Here is a 20,521-nt window from a genome sequence, read left to right on the forward strand (position 1 = left end):
ACCAGGACACTAAACTATGCTTTCTATCCGTCTGTAAGTAGTACTTTCCCGATTGCAGGAAATCATTACAAGGAGTAAAAGACAATCAAAGATCAATTTGGGAAGTCTGAACCATTGATAATAGAATCGTAACAGTATCAGTAATCATGCCCAAAACACGTTGGTAGTAGTCATGACCCAAATCTCCTACGGCTATGAGGCCTTGCTGAAGTAGCCTGCCACTAATCTGTTCCTCTAGTTGTGTTTCATTTGGTTTGTTGGTAGAGTAGTCATACCTCATGGGCAGGGTAGCTTATTGGTCCCAGTTTCCAGGGCTGTCTGAGCAGTTACAGCTTTAGGTGGTCACTATTGTGTAGGCTTTAGTGCTCTGGAAGGTTTGGTTTGAAGACTGCATGGTCCACGCCAGGTTATTTCTGACTGCCTTTTTAATTGCTCCTGCTAACTTTGTTCACTGCTAGTCGTTTCTGAAACTGGGGTAGTGTCTAACTGCTCCCATTACCTACATCTCTTAGCTTCCTCTGTCACCCAGTCTGTTGGCTGCAACTCCTCTGTTGCTGTGGATCTCCCCTTATAGCAGCCCCAAGTGTTTCATTTTTGCATTTTTTACGCAACCTGTACGGAGTCCTTGTCACAAAAGGGAGACTTTCTGAAAGGATGTTTTTGCTTTCCTTACTAACAATTAAACTCTCACCTCATTGAAACCTTTGGCTAAAGTTTAGTCACCAAAGCTTACAGGCTATTAACTGTGGGCTACGTTACTTCCTTTGGAGAATATTGAACACAGTTAGATTGCTCCTGCTTTCTTCAGTATATTAATAAATACCATAATTTCTCTGGCATTGCAAGGTAGTTATCCATTGCAGGAAGGCTTCAAAATAACTTGAGAAGTATATGCAAGACTTGTGTAGGTGCGATGCTGTGGCCCATGCTGATCACTTACCTTTTTATTCCTGATGGATGCTAGCTAACTGGAAGTACTCTTTGGAGTCCTGAAAGGAAGGACCGATTGTCCCCTTCTTACCTCGGCTTTTGGAAGGAGCAGCAGGTCCATCCTAAAGATCCCCAGTCTTCCTGAGGAAACCCAGCAGTCAAATCTGACCTACTCAGATATAATGCACTTGTAACCACTATATAGTGTTTTGCAGGAGGAGTATGGTCTTAAAACCTGCAAGTCTGATATGAGACTTGCTAGGAGTGTTAGCTAAGACCACTAGCTGGATACAAAAATTTCTGTCCTTTTCATCTGCCCAGCTCTGTTTTTAGTAAGATCTCACCTTTCATCAGAACACATGCGAAAAATGAGAAATCTGGATGCAGCATACATGGAAAAAGGTTTTTTAAGAGGAGAGCGTAATGAAATGCAGTAAATCAGTAGTAACTGTAATGCTATAAAGTTCAAAATTGTCTCATGTTAAAATTATGTTTCATTCTTTCTTCTCTGAAACCCAGGGCTGTTTAGTATATTTCTTATTTAGTTGACTGATTCACTTAAGACTTGCAATTTCAAGGAATTTCTTTAGAATGTTTTCCTGTTGATCTCGTATGAATGCTTAAATATATGCCCTGTAATAAAGCGCATGTAAACATACGCATAGATTTTTTTTGGGATGCTGCTAGTTTGTAAAGCTTTAATACTTCTATCAAATAATGTGTGTTTCTTTGCAAATGCTCATAGTGACCTCCGTTATATACTCTTCTTTTTCTCCCTCTCAAAGCTTTTACTTGAAACACAGAAACAGTACATGCTTGTGTGTGTAAATGGGGTACCAGGCTTTAAACTCCTCCTTATGTTGGAATTCAATACAGTATTTCTCCTAATTAGTTGCCTTTGAGTCTCACAAAGAGTCTTAAATAAACAAACAGAAAGCGGATGTGTGTGGTGTAACTTTGTGCATGGTGATGATACGAATGAGTAGTAAACACCCTTATAGTCATATATTCTGTTTAGTATATAGCTGACTTATTTAACAATAAAAAAACTGAACCGTATTTGTATATCTACTTGGAGCTGTTTAAGCATTTCACAGCTCATTGTTTCCTCCCTTCCAGTCCCTTCATGTGGTGACAGTAGAAGTTACTGTTCCCGTCAGAAGTTCTGTAACAAATTACTGAGTGTAGTTTACTGCAAAATTGGAAGGGTTAGTTTAAACCATTGTATATCTGTTCACGTGCTGAGACACAGAGATTATGATATACTTAGATTAGCTAAATTGAAGTCTGGTACTCTCTAGAAGGGGGAAGAAGGGGCTGTTAACTGCCACCTTTCTGTATGCATTCCAGCTACATCTTTTGGTGTAGCAGCAGTGTTCATCTAAGTGAGCAGCGTTGGTTCAGGGAATTAAACTGGCATAAAAAAATACTATATACCAAAAAGAAAAGTCTAGCTCCTTGAATTACCTTACTGCAAGTCAAATGAATGGTAATGTTGATCTATGCACTGTTTGTATTTTTTCAGTGGCTGGGTGCTACTCTATTGTGAAATTTGATTTGGGATTACAGTGTAAGAGCTAGGAATACAAATTGCAAAGATGACTCTAATACAAGACAGCATTCTCTAATTTACAGCTGTTAGTGTAGATTAAAAGCTTAAGGTAACTCTGAATCTGATGTTTCTTCATATTTGAATATACAAGCTGTAGATGTAGTAATCTCTATTTTTTTTGATAACTTGCCAGATTTTTCTCTTTGTCAAGAAAGAAAGAGCAGAGAAAAAGAAATGAATGTGTCATTGTGGGGGTTGCTTGTACAATTGAAAGTGCTGCGTTCACTACATATATCTTTGCCATAAGAGCTAATGGAGAAAATGAGAGCAACTATTGGTTTGTCATACTCTGTTTGGACTTCTTAAAGGACAGCGTGTGTCTGGAAGAAGCCCAAAAATTATCTTTGCCCAGAATTTTCTAGACATACGATGCTCCCTGCATTTCTGTGGGAAATCTTGTAATACTACAACCTTTTATTAATCTTTTTGGTCATTCTTTTGGTCTTTTAGAAAATAACTGCTATGAATACAGTGTGTATTGCTTGGCTGGCCCAACAAAACTGAAGCTTTTGTGCAATTTCCAGCTGGGCAGGAGTTGGTAGGAAGAAAGTAGTGGATGTTGTTGAAAATTTGCAGAGCTCTGTAAATCACCCAGTGTGGACCTCCACAAAAATAGAACTCTTCTGTTACAGATGAAAAAAACATTAGGGAGACCTCAGATACATTTTGATACTGGTAGAGGACGTCAAATTAATCTGTCAACAGAGGGCTGTCTCCCAGTCTTGGAAAGGTGCTGTATCATGGATTTTCCTGCCTGTTTCACGCCAGGTGAAAGAGCCTCTTTCTTTCCGTTGCCTGTAGCCTGTCCTCCTTCTAGTACTGTGTATTTATCATTTTTAGCCTTTCCTCCCAGCTGTGTTCTTACTCCCTGGGCAGCCCCAGTCTTTGCTTGTTAAGCGTTTCATTTGTGAAAAAAATCTTCTCTCAGCAGGTGCTGAATGTGGAATTATTCAGTTCAGTGGTTAAAATCTGGCAAATCATAAGGTAGGAGAATCAGATGTTAGCTGTCTATAGGCGGCACTGCCTAGGTTATGAAATTAGCACATTAGGGTTTGACTTTGGAGAAGACGCCCCTAGACACGTTCATTGTTCATGTTGAAGTCACCTATAGAAACGCATCGCTGTGGTGGAGCATTTGGAACTGCTGAAAACCAAGAGCTGTGTAGATGCCACAAAAGGCTGAGTGAGAGGCAGGAATAGAAAGACACTTAAATACACCATTTTAATAAGAATAAAAAGTAAGGTAGAGGTGCTTTGTATGTATTTTGCATTCATTAAACAGAAGGAAGCATGTGCATTCTGACCAAATAATTTTAAAAAACATTTACTTGGAGCATAGAAGGAGTAGCTGTCTACAAGCAAGACTTTTCACCACCCATTGTCTGATAAAACTAGAAGTAAAGTTCTTTTTATTAAAAATAAATCATGTTAGTTCCTGGGGACATTTCTATAAAAAAGGGAAATCCTGAACATTGAAGGCTTACTATTTTTATGGTGCTGTTTTGGCAGTTAATCCTTGTTTTCCTAATCACAATGAGTGTTAGATGAGTGACCTGACTTTTGTAGGACTGTGAAGTTATTTAATACAAACATCATCTTATAACTGGTGGCACTTTAACGATAAGTATGAACTTAGCGTAGCACATACTGAACCGAAAGGATAGTGATCTTTAAACAGGAGGCTAGGACCTTAGCTTCACTTGAGTTTACAGATTGCAACCAACACAATGCTGAACAGGTACAGGGGAAAAAAACCCCAAAGTGCAGGAAAACAGCTAATTATAGTAATTGCAGCTGGTTTCAAAGTACTTCTAACAGTTTGTGCATAATGCTTACTTGAAAGCATCAAATGGGCGCTAGTTGTGAAATAGAACACCTGTTTGTTGTTGAGCATGTGTTTATGCAGATGATTTTTGTTGTCAAAGCACCTTGATGTAGAGTAGTCCTGTTTACATTTACATTCTCCCCAAAGGATTAACAGTGTTCTCTCAATAAATTTGCAGTCTATTCTCCTCTCAAAGGCTGCTGTTTGGAGGGTGGTGTGAACGAGGCAACAAGTGCTTGCTAATCACTTGAATATACATAATTAGCGACAGTCTGGTGCACTGGAGTCTTTGTACAACCATAACAATACTGATTGGCAGCAGCAGATAACAATAGTTGTGGCAAGGTGCTATTTGTTGAACATTTGAAGGTGTTTTTCTTTTATATTTGCAGTGGGCATTTTGAGTTAATTATGCCATTATTCTGGCATAACTCTTATTAACTCTTACTATGTTGTGTTAATGTCAGAGTTAAAGATCGGTCATGTGGCCTGTCGTGCACAAAGGAATAAGACCTTTAGTAAAGCCTTTGCTTCTTTTGAGACTAAACTGGATTCTTTTTTTTTTCTTCCTTCATAATTTTATGATAGTGAGCTAGATTCCGTTTTTTTTCCTTCCTATTTTTGTATAACCCAAAGTCAAACTGGAAGGTATGTCTAAAAATCTGGGAGATGAATGTGTGTGATGATGATATTCTTGTATTCTGCAGTGATCAGTTTTATGACTGGCTCTATTTGACAGTACTTTAGAAAACAAATACAAAATGATTGATGATAAAATTCATAGATAACATAGACTGTAATGTAGTAAATAACACTTAAGAAAATAACATGGATTGCTTTTCATGATTTTTTCGTTCAAACAAAATGTGTTTTAATATGGCAAAATGCTTAACATCAATTTAACTTAAGAGAAGATACTAGAACAAGTAGACTATTAATGAACATCTAGAAAATAACGAGTCACTGGATTTGGCAAGGTTAAATTGTATCAAACTAATCAAATTTCCTTTTATTGACAAGGTAACAGTCTTTGTATAGTAGAGAAACTTTGGATGTCACATCTTGCATTTAGTTAGGCTTCTGATACTCTGTGAATACCATTTTCATAAGGAAACAAGAGACATACATGGAACAACTGTGAGGGGTTTTCTAGATGAAACGACTGTGAAGTTTGTTTCTAAGAGGGAAACTGTTAGAAAACTGCGCTGAGTAATTATTAAAGGTTCAGTATCAAAATGGAAGTAAATATGGAGTAGAATTTTGTTAGGCTGTTTTCTGACTTCTGCCTAGGCAGTACTTTCATTGATGAGGTGAGTTATGGAAAAGAGAATGGTTATTAATGTTTTGAGTTGTCTCCAAGATGAGAGAGTCTGCAGGCGTCTGGAGTATGGGTTTAGAATTCAGAATGGTATTGGTAATGTGGAGAAGTGGTGTGTGAGGAGCTGGAAGCTATCCAGGGGAACATTTAACGTGCTCTAGAATGGTCTACTTTACAAAGAAATGGATGGAGAACCGGTAGCTGCATAAGTAGTTCTTCAGAATAACGTCCATGGGTAGGTACCATGGATCACAAGCTGGGTATTAATTATATCTCACTGTTGTGAAAAGGCAAAGAGAAGCATGCATAAACAGTAACAAGAGCCTGTACGATGCATCTGTCTGCTCCATTGAGCACTTAAGACCTTAGCTGGACAACTGCATCCATTTCTGGATGCTGCGGTTCAAGATTATAAAGACTATAAACAGAGACCAGCAATGAGAGTGATCAGCAATTTAGGGAGTGTGGCCTATGAGTATAGATTGAATAAATTGCAATTAATGAGGCTAAATAAGAAAAGAGAAGTGATAATATAATCTGTTCTTCATGTGTACAGTGGAGAGGAGAAGAAATTATGGTTTTAAATTGTTGCAAGGCAGTTGGCTTACAAACCAAAACTTTTTTCAAGTAATGGTAACATAAGAAAAAGCCTACTGAGTCGTACCAGTGGCCCATTTAGCCCAGTATTCTGTCTGCAGCAGTGGCAGAGGAGATGCTGTTTAGGGAGAGCTTGCAAGGTTGGCCATTTTTTTGCCTTTCATTCCCCTTGCACTTTCCCAGTGTCCAGAACTGTTGTATTAGTAAAGTTAGATGGTGTATCTCTGTGTAATCCTTCTGGTATCCATTTATGGACCTGTTTCACCAAGTAACTTACTGTATTGCGGTATTTGGTGAACAGCAGTTCTGCACTTACCTGCTGCCTTCATGATTTTGTAAATTTCAATCTTCTCCTCTCCGAAGTAAAGAGCCCCTGTCTGTCATCCTCTCTTAGAAAAGGTGATTGCTCCATCCCCTGGATCATTTTGGTTGCCCATCTCTGTATTTTCCCATAATTCACCTACATTCTTCCTGAGACGTGGAGATGAGAGACTGCACAGGGTAATGAAGATGTCGGTGCAGCAGTGTTTTCTGTATTAGCAAATGACATCCTTTCTCTTGTTCTCAGTATCCTTTCTGACATGCTCAACATTTTTGTCAGGTTTTTTTGGTTGCTGCTGTACATGAACTTAGAATTTCATAGAGCTGTCAGTGGTGAATCCAGGACTCAACTAAACCTATAATTTATGGTTCTAAGGTAAACATTGTGAAGCCTAGTTTAGGTTATTTTCTTTCCTAGATACATTACCTCACGTTCATGTACCTGATGTTCATTCGTCACCTTTGCCCACTCAAATTTTGTGAGATCCTTCTGTTTTTCCATGCCATAGACATGCATTTGACTATCCACTGCAGTGTAATACCATCTGTAAGCTTGTAAGATTTCATGGATCACACCACTGTCCAGGTCATTGATGAAGATGTCATATAAAAATGATCCCAGCATGGAACCCTGGGGGACCTCCTGACTGTCTGTCTTATGCTGAAAAGTGACCATTAAACCTTATGTTTTGTTTCCTCTTCCTTACCCAGATTCCAGACTGTCTAAGAACCTCCTCTCCAATCCTGTGGCAACTTAGTTTTTTTATTTGTATTTGGGAAGAAACCTTGACAAACACATTATGCCCTCTGGATGCCCTTTGCCCTCACGTTTATTGCTCCCCTTATAGAACTCCATCAGATTAGTGAGGCAGGCTTTCCCTTCATGGCAGCTGTGATGGCTCTTTCTCAACAGATCCATGTCTTCTCGTGTGCTCTGTGACCTTTTTTATTGTAGACTCTAGTGACTTATCAGAAGCAGGAGTCAGACTTTCAGGTAGTTTCTGGGATCCTTTCTAGAGTCGCTTTTTGTTTGAAGTTGTATTGGCAATCCATGAGTCTCCTGGGCGTGTGGCCGTAGGGAAGGGTTGTACTCCTTGGCCAGCACCTCTGTGCTTTCACCTTTCAGTGAAAATCCTGGCTGACACTTACCCAGTCTTGGTATACTTAGATATCTTACTGATATCTAATAATTCCTGCATGTTTGCATGAAGTCGTCTTAGCTTTCACTTGTCTAAAGGGAGTGGTCCGTGTTTGGGTATCTTTCCAGTGTGTTTAGCAGTAAAAATCAGTGTGAATAATTCCTAGTGCTTCTCTGGTGTGGCCTTATTATCCTGGAGTTCCCTTTCTGTGCTTGTCTTATCAGAAGTCCTACTGATTTCTTGTCTGGCTTCCTGCTTTTGATGATGAGCATCATTTCAAGAAGCTCTTCAAATTCTTTCCTAACTCTCTTAGTTTTATGGTCTTTCATTTCCTTGGGCAAGCTTTGAATTCTCAGTACTGACCTTCTCATATAGTCACAGTTTTAACTTTTCCATTAAGACATTCAGGTGGATTTTGCTGGGGGGGGAAGGGGACAGAGGAAGGGAGAACTACTTTATTTTCTTTTTGAATTGTGGCAGCCATTTTTCCTTACCTTTCAGTATTTTCAGTAGTCTTCTGCCTGTTTGTAAGGTCTGTTGAGCTAGTCTTTGCTTTTTTTTCCTTTTCTTATTTTTACCTATATTTTTGTGTTTATGTTGAATATTTACATATCAGATTTACTTGGGCAGCTTTCTTCCACTCTAGGCATAAATGTGCTCATGAAGTATTCAGATCGATTCCTGGGAGATGGCGAAATCTTCCAGTAGAGAAGTAGTATTGTTTTAAATAACAAGTAGTAATAATAGTAGTTAAAAGTAATAATAGTAGTTTCCATCCTGTTTGCAGATTCAGGGGGATCTGTGGGCTGCTTTGTAAGAGCCTACAAAAGGTTACTGAAAAAAAAAACGCAGCCAGCTTGCCCAGGGTATAGGACACAACACTTCTCTTGGTATTTAGGACTCCATGTTTCTGCTAGAAAATGTTAGGGTTCCATGAATTGAAAAATTTTGAAACTTATTGAGTTAAATAAAATCTCTGTGTTCTTTATTACTTGTAATTCTTGAGAGTTCCTAGTCAAGTTCTGGAGAAAATGGTTTCCTTGCAGCCCCTCAAGATGCATAATAAAAATACAGAGAAGTAAATTAGGATAGGGAGATGGGAATTATGAGTTCCATTCCAGTTTCTCTTTTAATATTTAATAGTAAAATTAATATTTACATCCTGGAGAAAGAGTAGGGAAGAAAAATTATAAAGTTTTCAGCATTGGAGAAAATGAGTTTAGAACATGAGATTCTGAGAACCTGTGCGGATATTGAGGGGTATGGGATTGACTTGCCATGAGAAAGAACCTTAATGGGGAAATGTAAAGGGCTCTTTAATGTAGCAGCCTGGGAAGTAATGGAGCTCTATGACTGAACGTTGGATCCAGATGTATTCAGAACGAAGATGAGGGTGACTAAGAAAGATCTCAAAAATACTAAGGAGAGCATCTTGATACCCTCAAAACAAGACAGAGTGCATTTTGGAAGATAAGCACTAAAAAAAACCAAGTAGTTTTTTACCAGTATATGCATAATGGGGGAAAATTCTGTGGCCTGTTTCCTTGAAGAGATCATACTGAAATGGTGAGATGTTTCTTTTTGTCTTAAAATATATGATAGCATGAATAAAAATGATGAAATGTCCTATACAGATTCGCACATGAGATACTCAGATTAGCAATGAAATGTGACCTTGTTGAGAAGTTGTCCAAGGTTTGCTCAGAGTGTTATTCAAATGAAACGGTAAAAATCCAGTTGCTCTTTGCTGAGGTGCCTGCTGACATGCTGTTTGAGATACACTGTATCAATATTAAAAGATAAAGTTACTGTAGTTCCTAGTGTGTTTCATGGTCTTTCTTAGCTGGGTACTGCTGTTGCCACCAGTTTGACACTTTGGTACTCAGTATCATGGGCAGTTAGAGCTCTCTTATTGAATGCGGAGTGTCCACATACTTCCTTTGCTGTGTATTTTTGTTTTCTCATTATACTAAGTTAAGCCCATTAGTCCTTTACACTTTTCTATGTGAAGGTACAGATTCACGGTAATAAAGTAATTTCTTAATATTGTTTTGACAGGTTAAGTAAATGGAGTTGTTTAAAGACACTGTAAAGGCACTTTCTCTAGCGTGTGGAGTGTTGCTGGGTTAAGAACAAAAATGGGTTTGCGGTATCACAAATACAGACTCAGAGAGCGAGCTCAAAGTATTGTGTAAGTCACTGTTAATTTTCCTCCGTAAGTGAAGACGGGGGTGTTACTGTTTCTGCATTGTCACCTAAGGAGCAAATGCGCATAAAGGATGCAACTGGGCGCCATGACCATCCATTTGCAAACAGAGGCCGCAACAAGCAGCTGTATGTTGTCTGCTTTGGGGCTTGTACAATCAACAATACACGTGCAGTCCTCCCACTTGTTACTCACATAACCAGATCCTTTAAACAGATGCCCAGTGTGTCAGAGAGAGAGAAGTTTTGAAAACAGTATCCAGAAGATGTTTTGGTTTTATACCTAATCAGATCTAATGGTAAGGTGCTAATGAAGGAGGAGGTTCAGATTGACCCTGCCTGGACCATATCCCCCTTGCCACCTCGTGATGAATTTAGCAAGGCTTGCCAGCTTGATGGGGTCAGTTTTCTGATCTTGCAGGAGACTGTCCTATTCCTGCCCTTCTCCGTCCTCCCCCCCCGCTCCTTTTTTTTTTTTTTTTCCTGTTGGACTAGTGAGCTGCACAAGTGACAGATCAGACAAGGAAGAAAGCCGAACTGCAGGACTGGAAGGAGGAGGAGACAGGGTTTCTCCTCAGCCAGATCAGCTGAGGTATTAATGAAAAATTGCACCTGGAATTTTCTGAGGGGTTTTGTTGGAACTGGAGGAGTCTGAAAACAAACTTATTTCAGGAGAATGAGAAACTTCTAGAGGACTAGGGTGTTTCTGTAGCCTACTGATCATTGCTCCCTTGAACCCCACCTTATTCTGCTCCATACGGAGAGCAAAAGTACATTAGAGAATGCCCAGATCTCTGGGAAATGTTGCTCCCCTTAATCACCTCGGATTGTCTGGAGAGGGCTTGCTGTCTGTAACCAATAATCATGTCACAAGATTTCAGTCATTCCCTATCAAACTGCGATCTGTTGGTACAAGATCAAGCTGTCACAGAAAACTAAATAGTCTTGGTATAAAATTTAACTGAATTAAACTGTAAACATACAGAAGAAAAGCTTTTGTTAAAACTGTTTCAGCTGTGCTTCTCGTACTTCCTATTCTTATGTGAACACTTGGTAAACAAAAATATGGAAGGCTTAGAGGAGACAAAAAATTCGTATCGCTTCTCCCTGATGGGGAACTCAAATTCCCTGGGGAACGTCAGCATGGAAAAATGCATCAGCATCATAACGGGCACTCATCTGCAGCACGACCCCCGGAAGACAAAGCAGCGTTTTACCTCTCGGGATTAACAAACATGTGTCAGCTTTAGTACTGTTGTTTGGTAGTCAGGTGATAGACTGCCCATATGTCCTCATACCTCATTCTGGCATGAGATTTTTATTTATTTTTTTCTTTGGAATTTCAAATAGGAGCATAGCTTTATTCTGTTGTCATTTGTTCCAATTCTTATGTCACAGATAGGAAATTTTAAAAGATGTTTTAAGAAGTTCTGTGGTTGGATTTATTTTTCGCACTGTAAGTCTTTATTGGAAAGGCTTCTTTCTTTGGTTATCTTTACTGGGGACATACAGAAATGATTATAGAACATAGATGACTTGCATCAAAAGAAACTTAAGTATATAAATAGTTATGCTATAATTGCTCTAAATATGAAGATGAATGCTTAAGAGTTCTTCAGGCACCTACACAGCTCAAATCCCTCCCCATAGTACAGCATGGTCCTTTTGGTAGTGCCATACTCCCAAATTGCACAGGGAGAAAGGAGAGAAGGAAAAGGTTTTTTTCAGCCATTGACAACTTGCATCTAGGTGAACAAGTGTCCCCATCTCTTTTAAATTCTCTGGGATTTGACCAGTGATGTGAGGATTTCTTGACGTAAGAAAAGTAATTGTTTAGTATCTAGTGGCTTAAGGTGGGGAGAAATGGAAGATAATACATGTTGCTTTGAAGTGTCATGAATTTAAAAGGTTTAATTTAAAAATGACCGTAGGCTTGGAGAAATGGTGTTTTCTGTCCTGTAGCACTTTGTCACTGGCATTTGAGTACCCTGAGGAAATAATTTGTAGTTCATTTTAAGCAAATTTGAAAATGGGAGTGTTGCATCGGTGTTGTGCAAACATCATTATTAAAGGCTGATGGAAGCATAAAGTACGGATTTCCCCTCACTCTAATATCCATTACAGATCAGATCCTTATATTTCAGCTATTTAGATTTTACCTAATTTATTATTTCTAAAGGGAATTTCAACCATGATTCTTAAGGAATTATGTAATTCATTAAAGTAAAAACAAAAGACATAACTACCTCTAATAAATGTTTTGATTAAAATGGACATTTCTGAACCTTCTACAGACAATACGCGCTCAGATGTGACAGCATTTGTGACATCACCAGTACAGACTTTGACAAGGATTTTGAAGTCAGTGTTGTAAGTCAGTTTCCATTTTGTTTTTATTAATTAGAAAATTGTGCTGTTTACTTTCTAGAGGAAAAAACGTCCACTAAAACCACATCAAATTTGTTTAGTTAATTCACTAGTAATGCAAATATATTTTTTGAAAATTACAGTTCCTTATTGGTCCCTATTATTTTGGTGTCACAAATGTTAAATATTTGGTGCCAGTTAATTATTGTGTGTACAGTCAGGATTTCAGAAAGGCCAGGTGTAGGAGGAGATTACCAGTGTTTTCTCTTGTATGAAATTTGACTTCTGCATCGGATAAAATAATTGTAGAGTTTGTTGAGATCTGTTTAAGGTCATCCTGTAAGTTATTAGACTGCCTTTTGCATCAAAACTATTTTGGAAGCTAAGTCATTAAAAACTTTTCAGTAATTCAGATTAGGGAAAAAAAAGTATGCTCATAGCGGAGAAGCCACAAAATATGTGTCTGTTAGCAGAAAAACAGTAACAAACCTCATCCTGACATTGGCTAGATAAATTTATATGTCTTATCCAGGTCAGTCATCTTTCAGTTCAATCTTGTGTCTGGAATTTTGGTTCATAATTTGTAGTTCTGTTTTAAAAGTTTCTAAAGTGACTGAAACTGAGGCAAAAATGTTGTGCTAGGAGAATTGCAGGGTCTAGAATTTCACATTTCTGCTTATCAGTCAAGCTTTCTTTTAATTCAGAGGACTGGAAAAAATTGAAGTAAAAGACTTCTTAACACCTCGCTTGCCTGAATGTTTATTGCAATTGTAATATAAAAAAATTATGCAAGATAAAATATTTTAAAATATGTATATTAAAATTGAACTGTATTATGATTCTTATGTGGGTGTTATGAGCAGTTTTATTCATTTTAAGGCAGTGAAATACTTCAGAAATATGTAGAATCCTGAGGTTAAAAACTTGAGTTGTGTTTTTCTTAGCTTTTATTACTTTAATTGTAGTCTGCAAATTAAGAAAATACTTTACTGACTAAATTGTTCTTATCTTAGCACTGTTTCTAGTAAGGGAAGTATTGCATGGCTAACTCAAAATATCAATTTATATTGGGATCTCTGTGTTGCTAAGATTTTGTTAATATCATTAAATTGTAATAACTACTTCACAAACACATGTCAAAATACTATATTTCTAGGTTTTTTCAAATTGTGAATTTTAAGTGATTTTGCAGTTATTTGCCAGAGTACAGATATTTATACATATTCCTTATAGTTTACACTTTTTTCATCTACAATTTCTGTGTACATGTGTAACAGAAATGTTGTCAGAATATTTTCTGACATGTCAGAATATACTTCGCTTTTATAGAATGTGAAATTGTATTAGGGAAATTCTTGGTTTAATATTGCATCAGACCTATTGTGGCATCGTTGCTTAGATGCAGTTCATCTTAGAAATTTGAATCACTTGAACTGATTTTCTAGCTTAACTGGAAAACAAGAATTGCAATCACATGGTAGACCAGCAGTCCGATTAATCAGTATTCTTAATCTTATACAAATTCGTGCTGATGCCCCTTCTCCCTTGCATCTTTCTTGCCCCCAAGCCCATTATTCCTCTTCTCTCCTTTGTGCTATTACTAACGGTACAGTGAGCTGAAATAGTTTTGATCTGATCAAAACATATTTTTCTTGGGGTGTGTTTTGGGTTAGATCATTTTGTAGATCTGCCTCAGCTGCGTGGATACCACTGCTGACTCTGTGGGGTAGGAGATGGGATGCACTGCACACTTCCTTTGCAAGTGTTCCTCACCTTCCCAAACGCATTAGATTGTATTTAAGGTGAACCAAAGTGGCCAAGGACTGTGACTTTAGTTCACCATCAGTACTCCCTGGCTAGCACCAGATTTGTGCCCGGACAAAATGGCATAGCAATTAAAGGAAGAGCCTGCCTATGTTGAATGTTTACTCCAATTTCCTGAATGTGAGATTTTCATTTTTTAAGAAAAAGTGCTCGCACGATTGTGGAGATGCCTCACAGCATTCAAGGAGAGGCTGGCTTTTTCTAAAGGTGCCAGTAGTTGTTGGGTGCTGAATTGGCGGGAGAGGGGCTGCCATTGCCATGGTGAAAGCCGCTAGCTACGGGGTGATGTTACAGAATCCAGCTGGAACTGTAGATGCCGAATGTTTGAAAATCTGTTCCTGAACTCTTCTGAAAATGTGTTCCTGTGAGATGACTGATATTCTACTATTGGCCATTTGTGTTGTTAAATCCTTTTGTCGTAGTCCTTCCTTTGAAACTGAAGCCTAATCCAGTCTTTCTCTCCTCACTCTGCTTCTCACTAACTCTGTTTTTTTTGTCTGTGTTTTGTCTCTGAATCCCTTCTGTTCTCTTGACATTTTTTTTAATATAGTTAGCAAACCTGTAATTTATCTGTTTATCGTGGAATAATATTTTCAGTGTTCCTAAAATTGTGTAACTTTGCAAATGATAGTATTTTCCTTTCTTTCTTTCTTCTCAGCACCGCATACTTAAGCAAAGGTTACATTAATTGCTCTTTAGATGTTAATTTAAACCTAACCACAGTGTATGAGTATTTCAGGTTATTCCTGTACTGTTTATTAATTCAAGTAATTCTTCACTGCATTTTATCTGGCGTTTCTCAGTTCACTGGCATAGCTTTGCCACTCTGAAATTCTTCACATCCTTAACAAACTTGAATAGTATTACTGTCTTGCAGTATATGCAGTGGTGATCCCAGATCACTGTTGTATATATTAACTAAAAGTGTTCCTAACAGAGAACTGTAGAGCATCACGGTTTGAAATTTGACTACGTGATCCTATTTTGCTCTCTTCCTTCTATCCAGTTTCCTATTTCTGTTCTGTTTTTTCTTCCACGCAACTACTGTTTCCTTAAACTTTTTAAAAGTTAAATAAATTGTGTCAGTTAGTCTTTATCCATTTTATTTTCTTGACATTCTTTAAAGAAATCCCATATGTATGATGGGTGTTATTTTTCTACTCAAAGGCAGTTTGCGTTATTTAAGCGTATGATTAAAAGCAGAAATATAAACAGTTTTCTTCTATTACCATTCAACCAATTGATTTGAAATTTTAAATATTTTTTTCTTTAACTTTTTTTGTTGTTCTTTTTTGGGTTGTGGGGTGTAATTCTCCTTTTATAATCCTTCAGTATAACTGTCATCATTGAAAGGTAGCATTCTTTGCCAGTAGTTTTCACCTCACTTAAAATTCCTTAGTAATTGTGGATGTATTCTGCTTAGTTCTGGGACTCCTTAGTGCCTAGCACTCTGCTCCAGTACCTCCTTTTTGATCCAGAGGCAGTGAAAGTATTTGTCTGTTACCTGAAGCAGATTTCTGCTGCTGTCTTCTGAGGTAAAGATCAATAGAAGGAAAGGAACCATTCTGGTTCTTTGCAAATACCATTATCTTCAGTTGCAGACTTCATTTTATGTCTGGTTAATTTTTCAACAGTTTTTCATCTTTTATTTTGCTTGAGTTCTTTATTTCCCTTGCTTGGAAGTTCGCTACATCTTATTTTGTCTGAGCAGTACTTCTAAGATCTATTAATTTTGTCATTTAATTACAGTGTTTGCTTTATTTAAAGAAGGCTACATTGTCCCAACTCCCCTCAACTGGTTCCTTATCTTCCGTGATTCCAGGATGATTTGGTGGCATGAGCAGGGTGAAAAGCTGGAAGTATGTGGTAAAGAGCAAGCAGACCTTGAGGGTTGTACGGTATATTTTCCAAATTTTGAAGATCCTTAAAAATAAAACATTTGGTTTGCTAACAAAAATACTGTAAAATACGATTCAGGAAGAAAATGGGGACGGAGGTGAGGGAGTGGATTTGAAGTCTTTGTCTCCCTCCCGTGCCCCGTGCTGAAGTTCAGTTTCACCTTTAGGTTTATGGAGAAATTCCTTTCCCAAGTACGATGGAACTGAAATATTTTGTGGATACTGTTAAATGGTTCTTGAATTAATTCCTCTATACTGCATGGATGAAAAGGAAAATACCTCCAGCTCATGCGTTTTAGAGCCAACAATATCAAGGAGTATTAGTGTCAATAAATTACTTCTCTGAACTTTATTATGTGTGATATTTAGCCAGTTTGAGAGAAATAAAAAATCCTTGAAGTGGACACTACTTAAATTTTGGGGGCATGGGATTTTCTGCAATTAACTAGATTGCTATGGTAGGCCAATATATTAAGCTCAGGCAGTTTTGCTGCTAATTACACACAACTTCTCTGGAGTATCGGATATTCAGATCCATTTTATGAATATGGTAGAGAGAATAACAACTGTAAAACAAAGCACTGTGCATGTAAGTGACTGTTAGCGTGTATTTCAGAAGGGATAAATGCTCACCATATGGTACAATTACTGTGTCCAAGTTTTCAAATTAGCTTCTCTCATCCTCCTTATTACTGTCTTTAAAAAGAGAGGAAAAAAACCCAACATGATTTATCTACTCTGCAGCAGAACTCTTGACGCAAAACAGCAGCCCAGTTCTGTCCAGTTTTTTTTTCCTAGCATAATAGAGGCTGTCGGACTTTTTTATACTAATTACTGTGTGAGCCTCAGATGAACCCCCTTCAATTCACAGGGCTTTGTTAAGGGAGGAGCTGTCAATGTGTCTGCCCGTTTGCAGCTGTGCTGTGGCTTTAGCTTGCTTAACATTATGCTGCTTTTTAGACTTGACAGAAGGGATTTTTTTTTTTTTTTTTTTTTTTTTATTAAGGCAAAGCAGCCTTGTAGCGAAATGGTTTAAGCAGCTGCATTGTGGGGAAGCACAAAGAAGTTATTATTGTGTCTGTTTAGGGGGGTCGGATGGAGGGGGGAGATATTCGGCTGCTGTTGATGCCGATTGTTGACTTGCCATCTGCCAGATAGGGAGAAGAAAAAAATGACAGCTCCAGCAGGGTGTTCAAGAGGTTGTTTGGAGAGACGCATAAACATGTGCAGATGTCGAACTGAATAATGGCAAGAACTTGAGACGGTTTATGATGCTGCTGTTGTGTGTGCATATACAGAATGAATGTATGTGGAGATTTGGTTAGGAGGAGGGTACATATTAATTATCATTGTCCCCCACCGCCTCCTTTACTTCTGTTAATTAGTTCAGGAGTTTAATATCTTCCCTCCCTCCGTTGTTTATTCCTAAAAAGAGCCTTTTCTTGTAGGGAAGAAAACTTTTGATGTCTCCATGTGGTGCTTTTCAAAAAAAAGAACCCAACAACTTGATAAATTTGGTACTTGTGGAAGTAGAAAGTGTAATGCAGTTATTTCAGTCTCAGACATTTGGTGGACAGGTGCTATACAAGTTCTTACATAGCTTTGTCTGTCTACCTCAAGACTGATGCGGTGCATACCCCTGCTATTGCATCCTGTGCTTTTCTTATGCAGAAAGTGCCAATCGGTGATTGTTGAGTATTATATAGTAGACAAGTAAATGCTAGGGGTTAGAATGAGATTAGCAACTAATTTTCTCTTTCACTTGATCTTATTTTCAGTTCTTTCTCTAAAGGCAAGGAGCTGGTCAGGCATAACTTATATTTTCCTGTTTGACAATTGGACGTAAAATAAATTTTGATTGATCTATAAGAATATGGTTTTCTTTCTTCCACTAAAATCCTTTCTTATTTTTTGTTTGGTGATTTCTGCTGATTCTGAGTTTCCAGGATAACGTGAAAGGAATGTGAAAAATGATACAAGCATGGAGGGAAATTAAGTTAGCCCCAAAAGGCTAAACAAAAGCATTGTCTTATCCAGGTGATCTCTTACTTTAAAGATAAAAGTGGAAACATTAGAATAATGAATTTTCTTCTTAAATATTGTGTGCAAATTCAACTTTCTGATATCTGTATTGAACTGAAAAATGGAAGATGAAACTGAAAAATGGTTGAAGTCGCAGGCATGTCTTCCAGTTACCAGTATATATCAGAGTTTTTTGGTCAGTCACAGCATGAATTAAATATTATCTGTATGAACCTATGCACCCCTTCCCACCAACCCCTCACCAAAAGTGAAGGAACCCCTTTTCTTTGTCTTCTGTCGTAGTTCTGATAAGCATCAGGTCTGTAGGTCATTGATAATAGTAACTACCGATGGGAGCATTTGATGTCCTCTTTTATCATCAGCATGGCTGAGTGGAAGAAGTCAGTTTTGGATTATGTCAACTTAATTTGAACTGAAAATTCAGGTGTGCCTGCCTCCTACCCAAGTACCGATTTCTGCATCTGAGGATAGACAGAGGTCAGCAGCACTGAAAATGGAGAAATGCTGTTTGGCTCTTAGTTGGGTTGTCAGTTCTCCTCGGCAGAATTGTGCCATTTTCTGTGTTCTGTCATTGGTGGTGTGACGTCCAAGTTACTCTGGGTAATGCTGCATTGCAGCTTATCGTGAAGCATTTCATGCAACCAGAGTTCTCCTGATGTAGAGCAGTAGTGGAGCTGTTCTTTCAACTCTAGCAGTTTGAGGAACGCTTCTGCATATCTTGGACTGATTGTTTGTATGTGATGCAGGCTAAATGATAAAGCAAAAAGGTTGGCTTTAGCGATGTGCTCGAGGAAGAAACGTAGGTGAACTATGTTGGTGCTGTCTTTTTGGCACCCGGCAAGGTCTGGGGCTAGGAGCACACCTAGTGACAAGGAGGAAGTTCAGAGGAGCTATTCTAAAATTATTGCAACGTGGCAGTTTTAAAAGTGAGACAGTTTGCTTTGCGAAAACATGCTAGCAAGTATACCAGTTTTAAGAGGAGAAAGTCACATAATTTTTGACAACACAATAATCTGTCAAAGAAACTCAGCTGAATGATAGTGCTATTGTCAAACTTATCATACTCTTTTGCAAACAATGGAAAGTTTGAGATTTCTTGTGTAAACTAGAGTTGGCTGTTTTACAAAAAGTTGTAAGTAGAGAACATTAAGAAGATGTTTAATTCAGCTACATTTAAAAAGTGTTTAAAATTTAATCATCTGATTTAATATATATGCATACATGAATTTAGATTGTTGCTGCTGTATCTGACTGTCTTAGTGTAATTTATAGATGAATATTTTTATGCTTTTCTTATTCTTAAGGTATTTTCAAATTCTGAAAAAGATCCTTTGGTCTCCTAGCATTTGGTAAAAACAGAAGAAAGCAAAGTCTTTTTTTTTTTCTGTTACGCAAAGTACGACTTGATGCCGATAGTCCTATATAAAAATTATAAATATTTAAAAGTACGGAGGGCATGAAGGTTTTTAGCTATAAAAAAATGATGTCAGGTGATATTCTAAATTTTTTTTTGCGCTTACCACCAATACATCTCAGTATTATTAAAAATTGCAAAACTGCTCTGAGAGGCAGCTAAATAGTGCAGCATTTTGGGCTCTGATCCTATAAAGCCTTATACAAGAGAGAAATTTTAAAAAATGTCAGCAGCGTCCCTAAGTGTTTCTCGGACATAGACCTTGGCTTTCCATTCCTGAATAACAGTCATATTTAGGAAATATTGATCTCCTTTGTTGTTCAGGGATGCTGTTATTCCAGACAGCATGTGTTAATATCAACTCCTATTTAATTTATTTATTGTTCTAATTCTTATTCTTCAAGAATGAAGGGGAAGTGAGAGTGATGTTGAAACTGGCAAGTTTTTCTTCCTGTTGGCTCAAAATGGACATGGTAAAGGTCAATTCTCAATTTGTCAGGATGTCAGCTAACTCAGTGTTTCTGGTACGATTTTTTTAAAAAGACAAAATTTTGTGCATATGAAAATTGAGTATGTGCTGTGAACATTTATTTTCCATGAGATGCCAAAGCACATCAGTAATTTTGTGTGGATATTGTAGATGCTCAGTTTGCAAACTGCATTGACGTTTGAATAGCGGTATGTGTGACTGTTATTGAATATTTTCCTCTAGATTTTTAGATATTTTAGAGAAAAGATTATTAATGCAACAGGAAAGGCTTGAATAAACAGCAGGAGCTGAAGTGCTGTTGCATTTATACAAGACAGGACACTGAGTCACGCCAGTAGCCGTAATGAAAAAATCAGGGTGGGTGGTGATTTGAACCCTGGTGAGCCTCTAGCTGGAACACGTTTGTGGGTTGCATTTAGAGCCTGAGGGGAAGAAAACCCCACAGTAAGAGCAGGGAAAAACTTCCTATTGAGAAGCTTCATCCTCCTACCATAGCTTTGGCTGGAGATGTGCACGCTGAGACCATGGAGAGCCGCTC

The 20,521-nt window shown here is 37.9% G+C and overlaps 1 protein-coding gene across 3 annotated transcripts in view; it reads left to right on the plus strand.

Moving 5' to 3' along the window:
- AKT3 (AKT serine/threonine kinase 3) overlaps positions 1–20,521 on the plus strand; it is a 157,446-nt gene that overhangs the window by 55,078 nt on the left and 81,847 nt on the right. The window contains exon 2 of one of the 3 annotated variants that reach the window (XM_063328924.1): positions 12,242–12,317. The exons of the other annotated variants lie outside the window; for them this stretch is intronic. The gene's annotated coding sequence lies outside the window, so the exon portion shown is untranslated. The remainder of the gene's footprint in view (positions 1–12,241; positions 12,318–20,521) is intronic. 3 annotated transcript variants of the gene reach the window in all.

This window comes from Chroicocephalus ridibundus, chromosome 3 (genome assembly GCF_963924245.1).
Source record: "Chroicocephalus ridibundus chromosome 3, bChrRid1.1, whole genome shotgun sequence".
NCBI lineage: Eukaryota > Metazoa > Chordata > Aves > Charadriiformes > Laridae > Chroicocephalus > Chroicocephalus ridibundus.